This window comes from Panthera onca, chromosome B2 (genome assembly GCF_046562875.1).
Source record: "Panthera onca isolate mPanOnc1 chromosome B2, mPanOnc1 haplotype 2, whole genome shotgun sequence".
NCBI classification, from domain to species: domain Eukaryota; kingdom Metazoa; phylum Chordata; class Mammalia; order Carnivora; family Felidae; genus Panthera; species Panthera onca.
In genome coordinates, this window is record NC_138343.1 from 58,065,187 (window position 1) to 58,082,223 (window position 17,037).

The following is a 17,037-nucleotide window of genomic DNA, read 5'->3' on the forward strand; positions in this document are numbered from 1 at the left end:
AAATATCTTTATTTTACCTTGGAATAAATACATAGAAGGTAATGGAATAAACAGATTTCATACTTCCATTTAATATGAATCTTAAACTCAAAGGAAAGCAATTATTCCATATTCCTGGATATAAAATGTTTTCTTGTAATGTAGCATTTTACAGTAAGTATTTCTTATGCTGTACTTCTATAGAATTTAAATAATATGTCTATGTTCAGCTCATTATCAGCTGTAAGAATGCTTAAACATTGTAATATTCCAAATTAAAACATTGTGTGTTTGCCCTTTTTCTTTGGCTTTTGCCATTATTTTATCACCAACCTATCAGCCAACATTGCTAAGCTATCCACAAGATGATATTAAAACTATAGTTTACTAGTTATACATTAAGAACACTTTTAAAAATCATTGATTTTTTCCTATAAGGGATCTATTTACAATGATCCTTAATATGTTAGGAACATTTTAACTTGAAAATACCATTCTACATAGGGACAATAAGTCTTTAGAGGCAGCTGTTACTAGCTGCCTATCTATACTATAATTGTATACTGCCTATGTATACTATAATGCATACTGTAATTGCAATATTCAAGCCTTATTTTTCTATGTATTATTCAACAGCATTTAATCTGACCCTGGCTATCGGGAAATGCATTCTTATTCTTGTTCCTGCTTAGCAATATAGTCTCACTGTTCCTCTTTGATAAATTATAAGAGAACAATTACATAAGTATTCTGAGGTGCTTAGAAGTGATTTACTGCAAAACAGCATTGTAAGAAGAAAAATACAACACGAGTTTAAAAGATTTGGCAGAGTCCAGATCAAACTTAGAATGAGGTGCCAAAAGACTAAATTTACCAAATCCACATCCAAGACTCTTTTCACTTCACTTCATAATGCTCTTTCATATGCTGAGTTGATTCTGTAGGCAACTCTACTATGGAGGCTATAAAAGGTGATACAGAAAAAAAAAACATTTTTGCAGGGCTTATAAAAAGCCACTATGACCAGTCTCTCACAAGGTTGAATATCCAACATATTGTTGAACATAAAATCATATTCCATAAAAATACTTACATTGATTAACTATTCTTGTAAAAGTCAAATACATACAAACTTAATAACATTGCTTAGCGATATACATATATATAATAAAGCTCTAAAGAAGAACAGTAGGGAACGTTGAATATAAAGCTCAGAAAAGTCACTCTAGGGTAGGGGGATATTAATGTATTCAGTGAGTAATATAGATGAGGCTGGAATTACTGCTAATATTCTATTCCTTGAAGCCAATGGAAGGTACACAAATGTTTATTATATTGTTTTATAAAATAAATATTCCTTAATTATATATTCTTTTGATTGAATAAAACAGTTCACAATATAGTTTAAACAATTAAAAATGATGATGTATTTTTCCTCTTGCTTCTAATATTATGAAGGACATTACAAAACTTTAAACCATAAGATGAGAACTGTGAAAGAAAAGAAAATCATCATACCAGTTAAAAAGACAAGGAAGACTTTGGAAAGAGATGGAATTTAACCGCACTGAACCAAAGGTAGGTGGGAGGATTTTCAAATGCTGTAGTGAGCTAATGGGAAAATACTGGAGGATACTGGGCTGGGGGAGTGGTTGGTCAAAGTGCTTTGTATATCTGTGTTTGGTACTTGTCACTTATTAACAGTGGGCTCCTAGCTTTCCGCAGATCCTAGTTGGGGAGGGAGAGGCCCTATCCTTTTCTGTAATTACATTTCGAAAGGATGACTCCCTGGTACTTGAGAAAGACATTTCTGGGTTGTAAAATTGGCAAGAGGCTGAAAGAAAGTTTACATTTCAGGGGCAGAGAAAAAAGTTACAATTACTAGTTTTCTAAAGCAAATGCTCTGAAGAAAGGGAGGTCAGGGGCATGGAGTCTTGGGGCCTGTCTAAAGTGCAGTTAAGCTGCGGGGAACATTATGGATGTGTTGCTCAAAAACGACAAACTAGGATACAATATAAGCTAGTCAAGATTTAGCACAGGAAACAGAAACCACTCTAGGTATTCAAGCAAAAAGAGCCTTAATAACCAAGAATAAGATGCTTCCAAAATTATTAGAAGGAAGGGCTGTAGGAGTAACTCTAAGAACCACAGATACGACTCTCTGGGAGATACTACCTCAACCATAATCAGGAAATTGAGAAACATAAAAGCCAACATTGGAATTACTCAGTTTAAGAACTCATTGTACTAAATAAAGGAAGCTGGATTACCAGGAAGCAGCCAGCACTATCTCCCTGGCTGCCCCTTCCTACCCTGAAGCTAGTGATTGAACACTACATTATAGAGTCCCACTGCCATTCCAGATGGTTCTGTATTTTAATACAAAGTCAGAGACTCAGAAAATCTCACGTGTCCATGATCTCATCCACCATATGAAATTGCTAAGACATCTAGAAATGATCTCCACTAGATCATCTACATTTCACGTATATTTATTATGGATGGAATGCAATTTCTATTCACATCAGCTTCAGTGGAAGTCTAGATACTGCAGTTTTTCGTTTTCTTGTCTCTGCAGTACAGAAACCACAATAGACAGTAACGGATGCTGAGTGCCAATTATAACCATTAAAATAGATGAATGGTTAAAGAATATGTGGCATACTTATACAATGGAATAAATACAACTTGGCCATAAAAAACAACAAAATCTTTCCATTTGTGACAACATGAACCTGTAACAGCACTTCAGTCTTAAGAGTTAACTTGCTGCAAGTTAACATATTCCTTACTTGCTGACCTAAGTCCCTTGATGTATAACAGAATTAATTTATTTTCTTTGATTTGCAGATCACTGGACTTAAGGAGTGAAGAACCAGAAATTTTCCAGGCCACAGAAGCCAGCAAGTCTGTTTGAAGCAACCTCGGCTGTCTGATTAGCCTACCTATTGTTTAGCAAATTGTTTTTCTTTCTAGGTCACATAGATGATTTTACTTAACTCCCTTTGTGTATCCGAAGACCTTGCTGACCTTCACAAAAAGAACAGAGTACTGTTACACATCACAAAACACAAACAGAAACCCCCCTTGCTCAACTCTGGAGAACTGAGAAAATGTAGCTGGCATCATTGAGTCTATATGAAATCAAGAAATATTGTAGGCCACTGTACTCCCTTTGCTAATTAAGTTCCCTAAATTCCTTTAAAAACCCTTGGGCCAGGTGGAAACCTCTGGAGACAAGAGTCTGCCTTCTCCCTAGGTTGCTGGCCTCCTGAATAAAGCTCAAATTCCTTTCCAATCAAAAACTTGTCTCTTGAGTAATGGCCTTTCAAGGGAGGGATAGCCAAACTTGGGTTTGGTAACAGACCTATAAGCTAAGTAAAATAAGTCAAATGGAGAAAGACAAATACTGTATGATTTCCACTCACATGGAATTAAAAACAAAACAACAAGTAAGCAAAATAAAATAAAAACTCATAGATATAGAGAAAAGACTACTGGTAAAGAGACGAAGGAAGTTGGGGGTGGGCAGAATGGATAAAGAGGGCCAACTGTATGGTGATGGATGGTAATGAAACTTGAGGTGGTGAGGTGGTGATCATTTTGTAGTGTATACAGATGTTGAATTTTATTTTATTTTATTTATTTTTTATTTATTTTTATTTATTTTCCAATATATGAAATTTATTGTCAAATTGGTTTCCATACAACACCCAGTGCTCCAGATGTTGAATTTTAAAGTTGTATATCTCAAATGTATATAACAAAATGTTTTAACACAAATATTAATCATAATTTGAGTCTACTATCTCAAATATATGTGCTTTGGTTACTAAAGGTCAGTGGAAAATAATTTATAGCATTTTATCTTGTTGCTAGAAAAGATGTTTCTTTTATATGTATATATAATGAATATATATTTAACATACATAGTTATATGCAATTATATATATACATATATATACACATATGTATATATATGTATATATACACATGTATACATACATATGTGTATATATATGTATATATGTATATATATATGTGTGTGTGTGTGTGTATATATATAAAATTGGATTAGATTCAGATCTTCTTCCAGGGAGCCAGTCTTTGAAGTCAAAATTCTTTCAGCTTCATAATATGCATTAGGAAAAAAAAAAAGGTAATGAAGAGAGATGGAAACTAGCAATGTAAAAAATAGTGAATAAAATTAGCTTGTATTTTTTAAATTTTTGGTGGATGTGGTATATTCACAGGCCCCAGAACTGGCTACTTGCTGTGAAAGCTGAGGCAAGTTATAAGATCTTGCAAAAGGAAATAGCCAGGTACCTACTTCATAAACTTATGGTGAGATTTGAGTGAAATGATCTGTGCAAATTCTAAACACAGTACATAGTAATTTTTTTTTAAAGAAATGTTGGCTACTATTATTTGCTCCTGGTGCCATGCTGAACAAACTCTATGGATGAGTTTATTTTCCAATTTTGTGAATGAAGAAACGGATACTTTGAAAAGTAAAATTTACATGGGCTAATGGGCTCAGACTGTCTCATACAAAAATAATATATCTTAACTATAATTCTATGTTTAGTGCTTTACAATGTTTTAGGTGATTTCCTCCCCCCCACCCCCAATTTTATCATGAAATTGAGAATCAGAGGGTTTTACCAGGTCACAAAGCTGGGATTTGAACTTTATTCTACCCAGATTCCAGAAGTTCTTTGCTCAGCACCTTGCTTGAGTACACTTGGGATTGTGGCATTTGGGAGGAGCTTATGTATGTAAATAATGCTTTTTCACTAGTTTTGTTTTGTTTTGTAAAAATATAACAAAGTAAATAAATAAGATGATGTCCTTGTAGTGGTGTGGGCAAGGTGATGATAAGAAATGAGAACCAATTAAGGGAATATAAAACAGACAAATGAAAATTTGGTGGGTAAGATTAAAAAAAAAGGTTTAGAAGCAGAGAAGAAGAAAACATTCCTTGAATCCTCTGTAGTTTGATGTCCATATGTAATAAAGTAACCAGATATTCAGAAAATAGTTTTCATTAGCAATCCAGAAAAGTAATCAAATCATTATGGTGTTAAACTCAGTACTAATCTATTATTTTCATATTCAGTAGAAATTAAGTAAGTGCTTCCAGAATAAATCATATCAAATAATGAGGATATAAAATAAAAAAGAGAATTTAGATGTCAGATTGTAATAAAAATAAGAACAAATTAGACTAATTTTAAGTTGATTACAAGTTTTGAAGTACATATACAACTAGAAACACTGACCTGTTTTAATACTACCATTCTCTGCTGTAACATAGCAGTTATAATAGTTAGAGTTTATTGATGAAAATAAAAGTCACTATTTGAAAGATTTATATATTTTACTTTCATTTCCTTTTCCCTCTCAGCACCAAGTGCTAATCTGGGGAAATAAAATAAAATTAAATTAAAACCTAAACCTAAAATAATTCTGTCTTACTAGTTAATGTATTATTCAGTAATTGAATGACAAATTAAAATCATTTTTTTTCTTAGTCTAATTCTAGAATATGTAGAATTGATTTTTACATCTAAATCTTCATGACAATACAATAGTATACTTTCTTTATTTCATATTAATGATATTTCACTTTTTCATGGGTCTTGATTAAAAAAAGGATCATTATGTATCTCTTCTGTTCTGAATACAAAAGCCATATCCCTGAGTTATTAATTGTGAGTATTCATGGAAGAAACTATTTGTTTTTGTTTCTGCGTTTCGTTGCTCCAAGGACAATGCAGCATTTCTGTTTCAAAATGAATAATGCTATTTTAAGAGCAAAATGTGTATCCACAGTTTACATCGTCACCTATATAAACACTATTACATCCCTCCTGAGCATAAAAAGTGTCTGGGCAAAGTGACTGCCCCAGGGGCTGAGAACAACTCTGGGTGAGGCATTCACATTTGCAATACAGAGATTGTTCTCTCAGTTTCAATTTGCTTTTAATGGGATAACTGTGGTTTCACTTACTGGGTATTAAACATTTTTATATAACACTATAAATGTGACTATTGAGGCTAAAACAAAAGTAAGCATGTTTTACTTAATAAAATAATCTGAATACTTGTATTAATACTTCCACGGAAATGAGTTCACTAGCCATTGAATTCACTAAGCGGGCAGAGGAGGAGCTCTGTGATTAGGATTGTCCTGAATGCTGTTCAGGTTATAACCTGCACGATGATCTCATGTGGAGAGGATGAGTGAGTTCTGAGATCAAACCCGTCCTTCCTTGTCAAGTAATGTACCTAGGTATCTTGGAGGAAAGGGCATAATCATCTGTCCCCTTACAGTGAGGGAGGGGCTTGTGGTAACTATAGTCCCGTCTACAATTACATAACATTGGCCAGCATCATAAATGGATTGTACTTTTCAGTAAGCTCTGAACACTCTGTGAGGTTCCACTAGAATACAACTTCTTGGACAGGATTTGGTGGCCCAAAACTAAATAACATTTAGGGTGTCTTTAACCTACTTATATCAATCCAAATTTCAGTTGTGTTTTACAGATATATCTAGTGAGGAAACTGGCATTTAATTGTTTGAACTCTGTTCTGTTCAGAATATTCCAAGTCCCATATATCCTTATTTGGACTATAAAGTAGAGGAGATGGAGACAAAGGATAAATTACAAACCTTGAGTTACAGTGAAAGAGTCACCCAAGATTATGACAATGGTGGAAGAGTTGTTACATGAAGACAAAAAAAATCTGATAATTGGTAATATGATGTGAACTCAAGATTTTCAACTGATGAAAATAAAATATGGCAGTAATTTATAGTACTTAACTAATTTAAATTTTTTAAATGTTTACTTATTTTCGAGAAAGAGAGCACAAGCAGGGGAGGAGCAGAGAGAAAGGGAGACAAAGAATCCAAAGCAGGCTCCAGGTTCTGAGCTGTCATGACTCACAGAGCCCGATGCTGGGCTCAAACTCACAAACCATGAGATCATGACCTAAGTGGAAGTCAGATGCTTAACCAAGTGAGCCACCCAGGCGTCCCTACAGTACTTAACTAATTTAAAGACAGAAGTAGGGGCGCCTGGGTGGCGCAGTCGGTTAAGCGTCCGACTTCAGCCAGGTCACGATCTCGCGGTCCGTGAGTTCGAGCCCCGCGTCAGGCTCTGGGCTGATGGCTCGGAGCCTGGAGCCTGTTTCCGATTCTGTGTCTCCCTCTCTCTCTGCCCCTCCCCCGTTCATGCTTTGTCTCTCTCTGTCCCAAAAATAAATAAAAAACGTTGAAAAAAAAAATTTAAAGACAGAAGTAAACATGTAGTGAAGGCAGGCTTCTATCAGACACTGTGTAAGGTAAGGATGATGACATGATGTAGACCAGAGCCTAAGAAAGAATTATCAACATTATTTAAGGCCGGTTTCCTCCATGGATAAGAGAAGAGTGGACCTGTATAAATCAAATTAATTAGCCTGTGTGTCCTTCTGTGACATTTGGAAAAATACATGTTTATATGAACTACTCAGAAAAATGGTAAGTTATCAGTTTTTGCTTATCAAGCTTTTTAGGAGATAATCAGACTGATGTGGGCAAGCAACATTCCTGAAGAAATCTCATAATGGTTAGAATTGCTAACATCTAAGACTAAGCTATAAAACACTGGTAGATCTTACTGGTGAAGTTCCTTTTTTAAAAAAAATGGTTGTCAATTTTATTTATTTTTTATTGTAGTTAGAACATTTAAGGTGATATCTATCCTTTAGCAAGCTGTTAAGTGCTTTTAACCATAGGCACAATGTTGCACCATAGATCCCTAGAACTTATTCACCTGGCATAACTGAAACATTATGGGAAGTTGGTATTCAGTTGAAGGCCCTTCTTTGGGGAACATAAAAAATGAGTGTATAACACCAGGTCAGACTTCCTGGCTCTGAATCTCAGCTTTGCCACTAATGTGCTATGGGAGATTACCCAAAGAATCTGGACTACATTTTCTCACTGGTAAAAGGAGATAATAATAGTACCTTCTACATAAGGTTGTTATAAAAGCTAAATGAGTCAATGCACATAAAATAGAAAGGTGTCCATTTTCTAGTATTGTTATTGTAATTGTAATTTCCAAACACATAAATGTCAAAGTCCTCCCACATTTGGCTGCTTTTAAAATCTAAAATTCAGAACACAAGAAAAAGAAGAACTCAACAATGGGTAGATTTTTATGGACAAAAATTGTAAAGAATGAGAATTATATCAAAACCAATTTATGTTGAGGGTGGAAAAAGGTAGCATGAGCACATTTTGGGAGATGGTGGTTACATGACTGGCTGTAGTGGTAGTTACACAACTTTATGCATTTGTCATAACTAAAGAACTATATGTCAGAGAGTAAATTTTACTATACACATTTTAAAACCCCTGAAAAAAGAACCCTCAGCTAGCTATGCTAATAAATAAAATGAGGAAGGAATGAAAAGTAATCTTCAAGAGAACAGTTATTCTTCAAATAACTGGATGAAAGGTACATCAGTATGATTCAGAGCCTTGCCTGGAAAGAGCCCTTGGGAGCAGGGACAAGGGTCTGGGAGGGTGTCTACAGCATTTTCCAAGAATTTGTTTGGTTGGTTTGTTGCTTACTTGGTCTTTGCTTTTGTGACTAGACTGTGAAGAATCTCAGGCTTGGGGCACCTGGGTGGCTCAGTTGGTTAAGCATCTGACTTTGGCTCAGGTCATGATCTTGCAGTTTGTGGGTTCAAGCCCCGCACTCTGTATCTCTCTCTCTCAAAAATAAATAATAACATTAATTTTTTTTTAAAAAAAAGAAAAGAATTGCAGGCTAAGTCAAAAGTACCCGCAAGTTCTGACTGACACCTAGCAAAAACATGGGTATCATTTTTGAGGAAGGAGGTCTTCCACTTTCCACTATGGACTGGTGAGAAGCACTCAGAATGGGGCTTCATTTGAATGCTACACCTGCTTCAGAATGGCTCCATACTTCCAAGTGAATCTACAGTACTATAAATCTTAACCTAGAGCATCAAAACTAATCTAGAAATGGCAAGATACACATATTACCGTAAAAAAGAAACCTAGCAATTATAAGGTATATATTGAAATGGTAAAAATGACTCATATAAGTGTTGTGTTTCATAACTGCCTTTGTAAGGTTACATTCATTGCTTGTGGCAACTATTATAGCATTTTAAGTGTTCAGACCTTGATAAAGATATTTTTACTTAAAAGAGACAAGGTTCTGAAATGGTGTTCATTGTTTTAATATCAGAGAATTGAAATGTTTATTCTACTTCTTTTATCTGCAAGAGTTATAATTTTATGTCTAGGTGGCGATTTCAACATTCAGGTAGAAATGCTTTCAGATGCTGTATCTGATCAAATAAAACTTACAGAGTATGCCAAAACAGAGTAGTGTGCTGAGTAAATGTTCAACTTCTCAACAACATGTCAATGATACTCAATTGATAAGTGTTCCCTAGTTTGTATAATTTCACATAAACAACAGGAGCCCTACTACCCACATGGCTGCCTGACTGTTATGTCCTCAGGGGACCCAAATAACCAGAATCCCAGAACCCAGGGGGTATCAACAAACTGTCTCAAGTCCACTGTGGAGTCTGTAAATGGTGATTGTTATTTTTTAGTGACCAAAAATATACCCCATGTATATTCCTGAGAGCTTATTACTTCTTGAGGAAATTAGGCATTCACCATCTCTTCTGAGTGGATGCACCTGAATGTTAAGATAAGATGAGTGACAGAAGACACAGGAAAAAAGCAACAAATCTGCAAAGGTAGAAACTAGAAGAAAGAGAGAGGAAAAGATGCATGGACACAAGCTTTTTTAATCAATGTATACTTAAAAAGAATATGACCAAAGGCAGAAATGGCCAAAACACCAATTCTAAATTATTCTTTAAATAAAATCAACTTACTAAGCTTGTCCATCTCTATACTGACCCTTGTTGGAGGTAATAATGATTTCAATATTGATAAGAGCTAACATTTATAAAGGACCTGCTGTGTGCCAGGCACAACTGACATAAAGATCAGGATTATGAAGTTTACACAAATGTAGAAAACACTTGTAGTAAGATATACTCTAAACACTAGGATTTCCTGCTAATAGCCTAAGTGATTGGTTACTAGCATCACAGAACATCCATTTCATATTTTTTAAGTGTGTTCATTGCTTAAAACTTGGTTGATAATTAATGTCATTGGTTGAGGATATTGTCAAAATCGTATGCACACATACATAAACATATTTTTTAAATGTATTAAATACACATTATTATTTTTTCAATAATTACCTTGTTGACATTTGCAAATATATCCATTGATGTGATCTCCACAGTTTGCACCATTTAGACATGGTGATGAAGAACATTCATTTATATTAATTTTACAAAATTTTCCAGAAAATCCAGGAAGACATCTAAGAAAGAAAAAAAATATATATATATATACACACACACATACATACATATATATAATATATACATGAGTCTATATTATGGAGTTCATATTTTTCAAATTTGAGTAAAATTAAGCACATGAAGTAGTTCATTATGGTTGGTTTATGAGAACTAATTTAGTTCAATATTTTCAATAAAATTAAGGCCTACTGACTAAAAGCAACCACAACCACAGATAAAGAGGTGGAAAAAGTGCATAAGTATCACAGAGCTCAGTCATTTTAGATATTATTCTTTTCATTCTCTTTCAAGTATATGTAGCTTGATATACATGTTTTATTAAAGTATCTATGCCTGTATTATAGAGATCATTGACTAAAGTTAATTATAAGATCATAAACTTTTAAAATAGTGAAAACCTTGATAGTGTATAAAGTGTTTCACAAATATTTATTTTTTTAAAGTTTTTATTTAAATTCCAGTTAGCGTACAGTATAATATTAGCTTCAGGTGTACAATACAGTAATTCAACACTTATATACAATACCTGGTGCTCATCACAAGAGCACTCCTTAATCCCCATCACCTATTTCACCCATCCCCCACACAGTTTCCCTCTGGTAACCATAAGTTTGTTCACTATAGTTATAAGGTCTGCATCTTGGTTTGCTTCTTTTTTCCCCCTATGATCATCTGTTTTGTTTCTTAAATTCCACAAATGAGTGAAATCATATATTTGTCTTTCTCTGACTGACTTATTTTGCTTACCATACTATACTCTAGCTCCATCCACATTGTTGCAAATGACAAAGTTTCATTCTTTTTTTATGGCTCAGTAATATCCCATTGTGTGTGAGCATGTGCATGTGTATATATCACATTTTCTTTATCCACACAAATACTTGTGTGGGGAGATTCCCTAGTGACCCCTATTACCCTAAAACCTGGACACATTTAAATTTATAAAATAATTTTAAATTTAGCATATAACTAAAGCCATTATAGAAGGCAATATAACATTTAAAGTATTGGTTCTGCTTATTCTTGGTTTGATAGTGATATTACCTTTCATCTGGAAATTCTCTCATTCAAATGTGTTTGCAGAGATTCAGGAATATACAACTGTACCTTGCCTTGAGGTGATATAAAAGGTTGAACTGTGGTCCCTAAACAGTATGTCCAAGTCCTAATACTTGGTACCTGTGATCATGACCTTATTTGGAAAAAAGGTTTTTGCAGATGTAACCAAGTTAAGGATCTTTGAGAAGAGCTCACCCTAAATTAACCGGGTGGGCCTTAAATTCAAAGACAAGTCTCCTTATAAGAAGAGAAGACACATAGGGAAGAGGGGCATGTAAAGAAGGAGGTGGAGGTTGGTGTCATGCAACTCCAAGTCAAAGACTATGTGGAACTTCTAGAAACTAAAAAAAGGTAGGATTCTCTCCTAGCACCTATTGAGAAAGTGTGATCTGTTGACATCTTGATTTTAGATTTCTCTTCTTTACAACTGTGACCAAATAAATTTCTATTGTTTTAAGCCACAAGTTTGTAGTAATTTGTTATGTCATCCCTAGGAAACAAATACAAGGAATGGCATTGAGTGCATCTGCTTTGTTTCCTTTTCATATTATTCCTTCAAGGCTAATTTTATACAAACCACTAAAATGTCAGTTGTCAAACCATGGTCTAAGAAATGATGGAGGATATACAAACAATAATTAAAGTGCAATGTTCTGGAGTGTCTGTACTGAGTGCCTACAACATGACAGATCTTTTCTGAATCCTAGAACATATGAAAAAAATTAAATTTTGTGTCTGGCTTCAATATAACCTGCCTAATTGAGAAAATAGAGAAGTAGCAAATTTTATAACATATTAAGGATTATAGTAAAATAATTATAAAATAAAACATATGGACAGGTGCATTTGGCTTTAGGAAGAATATATACAAAGATGAGAATAAGAACAGTGTAGCTTAATCCAGAAATTACAAGAAATTTTAAATGGCTGACACATAATATGTGAAGGCAAGTCTGGGGTGTTGATAGAAAAAAAAGGATAGATTAATAAATAGAGATAAGAGAATTCTATAATTTTAGATTTCAGTTTATACCATAGCTAATATTTACTGAAAACTTATGCACAAGTAACTTTTCTAAGGTCACAGCACTAGCAAATTACATAGTTGGAATTTAAAACCAAAAAGTGTGATTGCGTGGTGCACAGCCTATACTCATTATCCAATTGTGGCTCTTTATTTCCAGCACCTGTCTCTACCAAGCCAAAGCTAATAAATAATTATGTATTAAACAATCCAGCATGTTCTAGCAACCCTAGTATGCTACACGCTCACTGAGCCTAAATTGAAGACTCTGTCCTAACAACAAAACCTGTTTTAACTATGTATGGATGTATGAACTCATTTTTCACTAAGAAGTAAAAATCCTTGATAATAAATTACTACTGAGACTACGAACTTTCTTCTTTGTAGCTTCTAGAAACCCAATTCCTTTTAGAGGAAATTCTCTATTGGTGGTGTTCCCCTATGGAAAATAAACAAATTAGGGTTCGTTTTGTTCATGACTGAAGTTTTCACTGCCTTTCCTTTAATATCATAAGTTGTTCTTCAAAAATACTCTTATTAATTTAGATACTTGCCAGCATTATAAGAAATGCCTAGTTATCCACATTCTAATCCATCATCAATATTAATATTATTTTTAAGTTACACTGCAAAGAAAAAACAACTATATGCCTCATAGTTCTTTTGAAGGAAGTAACTTTAACAATTATTTAATAGGTTCTTTTTCTTAAAATAATTTTAGACTTATAAAAAATTTATAGAAGTTTATAGGAAAGTTGCAGGGGTAGTTAAGAGAGTTTCCATATACTCCATACCCAGTTTCCTTTATTGTTAACATCTTACATTAATATGATACATTTGTCATAGTTAATTATCCAATGTTGGTAAAATATTATTATCTAAAGTCTGTATATTATGAGAATTTCCTTAGTTTTTCCCTAATGTTTTTCTCTTTCCTTTTCTTTAAAAAAATTTTTTTTAATGTTTATTTATTATTGAGAGACAGACACAGAGTGTGAGCAGGGGAGGGGGAGAGAGAGGGGAAGACACAGAATCTGAAGCAGGCTCCAGGCTCCAAGCTGTCAGCACAGACCCGACGCGGGGCTTAAACCCATAAACCCTGAGATCATGACCTGAGCTGAAGTCAGTCGCCCAGCCAAGTGAGCCACCCAGGTGCCCCTCTTTCTTTCCTTTCATTTTCTCTCTTTCTCTCTTTTTTTCTTTCTTTCTTTCTTTCTTTCTTTCTCGCTCTCTTTCTTTCTTTTCTGTTACAGCCCCTTATCCAGGACACAAGAACATTTAGTTGCCATATCTCCTTAGCTCCTCTAAACTCTGATAGTTTCTTATACTTATTGTCTTTGTTTTAAAGTTTTATTTCATTTGAGAAAAACCAAGACATTGTGAGTAGGGCAGGGGCAGAGAGAGGGAGAGAGAGAATCCCAACCAGTCTCCCCACCACTAGCACAGAGCTGAAATGTGGCTTGAACTCACCACCAAATCATGACCAGCTAAAACCAAGAGTTGGATGCTTAACCAACTGTGCCACCTAGTTTTCAATTTTTTTTTAATAAACTCCAGAGTTCTGAGAAGTATTTGTTGCTGTCCTTCAACTTGGGCTTGTTTGATGGTATTGTCATGATTTTACTGGTGATAGGAGTATTAGGGATAAAGATAGCAAAACTCATTTTCATTAAGTCATATCAAGTATACCCTTTAGAAGGAAGTAGCCATATACATCCCACACTTAGGGGTGAAGAGTTATACTATATTTCCTTAAGGGGCAAGTATCTACAACATAATTTTTCTTTATTCATACATAAGTTTTGTTTATTGGAATGGTGATGATGATGCTCATCATTGTGAATGTTAAAATGTATTTGTGACTGTAGCTAAATATAAATATGCCATAGAACTGTGAAGTCTATGTAGTTATGTAAACTCAATAAAGAAATCATTTTGGATAGTTTACAAAAAAAAAGCCCCCTTTCCCCCCCATCCTGCACCAGAGCGCAGAGCACGTGCTGAGCACACAACTGCTGCCTTCAAGCTGGATTTTCTCCCTGACAAGATGGTTGAGGGCTGCCTGCTAACTCCTGACAGAATTAACAGCACAGCCAACAGATGAAAAGTGCTTTGGATCACTCAGACCAACCAGACCCAGATCCCATTAAGAAGTTTGTTGGACAGATCCCCGGTCCTGGTTGGAAAGGAAGCTGGGAGAACTTTTTGAGCCTTACGGAGCCATCTACCAGATCAGCATCCTCCCCGACTGGAGTCAGAACCCTCCCCAGAGTAAAGGTTGTTGCTTGGTAACATTTTATACAAGAAAAACTGCACTTGAGGCCCAGAATGCACTGCAGAATATTAAAACTTTACCTGGGATATATCATCCCATTCAGTTGAAACCTACAAATAGCGAAAAGTCAGACGCCATGGAAGACCGAAAATTGTTCATAGGAATGGTTTTGAAGAAATGTAATGAGAATGATATCAGTGATGTTTTCTCCATTTGGCCAGATAGAAGAATGCCAGATTGTCCCGGGACCTGACGGGCTGAGTCGAGGCTGTGCGTTTGTCACATTTTCTGTAAGGGCAATGGCACAGAATGCAATCAAAGCCATGCATCAGTCTCAGACCATGGAGGGCTGCTCCTCACCCGTCATAGTCAAGTTCGCAGACACTCAGAAGGACAAAGAGCAAAGGCGCCTCCAACAGCAGCTGGCACGGCAGATGCAACAGTTCAACACTGCTGCCTGGGGGAACCTGACAAGTCTGGGCAGACTCACCCCACAGTACCTGGCGCCTCTGCAGCAGGCCACCTCCTCCAGCAACCTGGGTGCGTTCAGTGGCATTCAGCAGATGGCTGGTATGAATGCCCTGCAGTTACAGAACCTGGCAACGATGGCAGCAGCAGCAGCTAAGGCCCAGACCTCAGCCACCACCACCAAGCAAACCCTTTGTCCACCACGAGCAGCACCCCAGGAGCCCTCGTAAGTCCAGTGGCTGCTTCAACCCCCAACTCCAGTGCTGGTGCAGCCATGAATTCTCTGACCTCTCTTGGGACTCTGCAAGGGCTGATGGGAGCCACTGTAGGACTGAATAATATGAATGCACTAGCGAGTACCATCAACAGACATAGCTCCCTGAAAACAAGGGGTTTGATTTGATCACCTGCCTGTCCTTTCCTTGGTCTGCAAAGTAACATGCCAGTGGGAATGGCTGTCCTCCTCAGCACGTGCTCATGACTGCTGTGCGAGGTCCTCGGGTCCGTGTGTACGCCTCTCTGCATCCCATCTGTTGTGCTTTGTTGGTATTTTCCCTACATTACCATGAGGGACTACAGACGGACTCTGTTGAATGGCAGAGAAGCTATGACTATGAAGTTCTTGTGTGGAGTCTATGTCATACAAATGTTGTTTCCAGCAAGGACAACAGGCTTAAATTATTTTGTGTTTTATTGTTTGCAGTTGGGGTAATAAAGGTATGTATAGTCCATGGGGAATTAAGAATGTGTCTAGTTTCAAACAGTCCCTACGAAACAGTGTGAACCAGGAAAAGTGTTTACTTAAACCAAAAATCGTGAACAAAGAAACAAACAAAAAATATAACTGTCTTCTGCTTAGCCTGTGCAGGCGCAAGCCCACAAGACGGCAGCGGTTGGAGCTGGCCTTCTGAGGCGGGCAGGGTCCGCCCTGCCTCTCTGAAGCCCGCATCTGTCTGCTTGGCAGCTGTCGGCTCCCACCCGGCTTTATCACAAGACAGTTGTTGATCACTGTGAAAATCTGAGGAATGTGCACTCCCTTGACAAGACATCAAAAAATGTTGGATATGGATTGGTGGGAGCTCCAGCATGTGGTGACTGGATGGAATTACAGATTCAAGTAGATGAAAAAGGGACGACTGTGGATGCCAAGTTTAAAACATTTGGCTGTGGTTCTGCAACTGCCTCATTAGCCACAGAATGGGTTCTGCAACTGTGTCATTAGCCACAGAATGGGTACAAGGGAAGACAGTGGAGGAAGCCCTGACCATCAAGAACACAAACATTGCCAAGGAGCTCTGCCTTCCCCTCCTGAAGCTGCACTGTTCCATCCTGGCGGAAGATGCAATCCAGGCTGCCTTGGTGATGACAGACTGAAACAAGAATCCAAGAAAAGAGAGGTAGAGAAGAAATGAGCCCTCAGCTAAGCGTCCAGCAGGTCATATACACTGTTTGTCCACCCACCACGCAATCACCGTAGATGTTCAGAAGCCCCTGACGCTATAGTAAAAGAGCCCTGAGACATGCACAGCACTTGCTGGTCACAATGTGGCTCTAACGCAATCAAAATACACAGTTTACTTGTTCCAAATCCCGTGCTTTATTTCAGCCCACTTCTATCGCCTTAACCCAGTTTGTGTATATTTTGAATTGTGTGCATGGCCTGAAAACTAAAATCAGAAACGAAGTCTCAAGTATGGTAGTCCACGAAGTACACAAATGCCAAATTTCACTTGAACCTATCTGAGGAAGATTACCAGTAGAAGGCTTTGGTATGATTATTTGA

At 36.4% G+C, this 17,037-nt stretch overlaps 2 pseudogenes; both read left to right on the forward strand.

Annotated features, from left to right (window-relative positions):
• Nucleotides 1-10,312: 10,312 nt before the first annotated feature.
• LOC132667948 (iron-sulfur cluster assembly enzyme ISCU-like) lies at nt 10,313-16,666 on the forward strand (annotated as a pseudogene).
• Nucleotides 14,529-15,657, forward strand: LOC132667947 (CUGBP Elav-like family member 2 pseudogene; annotated as a pseudogene).
• Nucleotides 16,667-17,037: the final 371 nt, after the last annotated feature.